Source organism: Myotis brandtii, unplaced genomic scaffold, assembly GCF_000412655.1.
Source record: "Myotis brandtii unplaced genomic scaffold, ASM41265v1 C41772703, whole genome shotgun sequence".
Taxonomy (NCBI): domain Eukaryota; kingdom Metazoa; phylum Chordata; class Mammalia; order Chiroptera; family Vespertilionidae; genus Myotis; species Myotis brandtii.
Window position 1 is genome coordinate 1 of NW_005309124.1, and position 829 is coordinate 829.

Below are 829 nucleotides of genomic sequence, written 5' to 3' on the forward strand. Positions count from 1 at the left end.
GCCGAGCCAAAGACCTTTTTAATAGCTAGAACCGCCTGTGTGGTTGTGTTGTTCAGGTTAACCCAGATCTTTGTCCTGCCAACCCTTCAGGTCCAGTGCACGTGCCAACATTACTCTGTCTGGGAAGAAGCGCAGAAAACTCCTCCAGCAGATCCGGCTTGCCCAGAAAGAGAAAGCAGCCATGGAAGGTGAGGCTGGGCACAGAGGCGGGATGTGGGGGCAGCCTGACTCCACTTGGGTTCTTTAATGCATCTTCTTTCTCTTTGTTCAGTGGAAGCCCCTGCAAAGCCAGCCAGGACTAGTGGCCCACAGCCTAAATCAAAAAAGAAGACGAAGCCCCCCCAGGACGTAGACATGGAGGACCTTGAAGATGGGAGCTAAGTCTTACCCCTTTCATCACAAGGTTCTCACCTGGAGCCAGGCGGACTCAGGGCTTGTTCCAGAAGACTTTGGAGAAGACATTGCACCTTTTCACTCTCCCCAGACTCCTCTTCCATAATGGCCTAGTGGCCTGCCTGGAGGGACGTGTTGAGAGGAAGAGTGGAAAAGGAGGACTGGAGAGGCGGCTCCTTAGCAGGCAACTCCATTTGCAATAAAGCCCATAGTTCTCACTGAGATGTTTGTGCTTGAGTGCAGGGCTGGGGAGGGGCCGTGAGAAGGGCTCTGTGAGTGGGGAAAAGGCAGCTGTGACACAGGACCCACAGGGTGTGCTCGAGCAAAGGCATCAAGGAGCCAGCCTCCGTGACAGCCTGTGAGTGTCACTCCAACTTTCCACTTCCGACCAAAGTATAGCTTGCTGTAGAGATGGCCGAGGAGGTAAGGGTCCTGA

The 829-nt window shown here is 54.0% G+C and overlaps 1 long non-coding RNA gene across 1 annotated transcript; it reads left to right on the plus strand.

The window, feature by feature from the left end:
- Positions 1–6: 6 nt before the first annotated feature.
- LOC106725840 lies at positions 7–615 on the plus strand. The gene is made up of 2 exons (XR_001361843.1): positions 7–188; positions 272–615. It is a non-coding gene; the product is annotated as an uncharacterized LOC106725840 (long non-coding RNA).
- Positions 616–829: the final 214 nt, after the last annotated feature.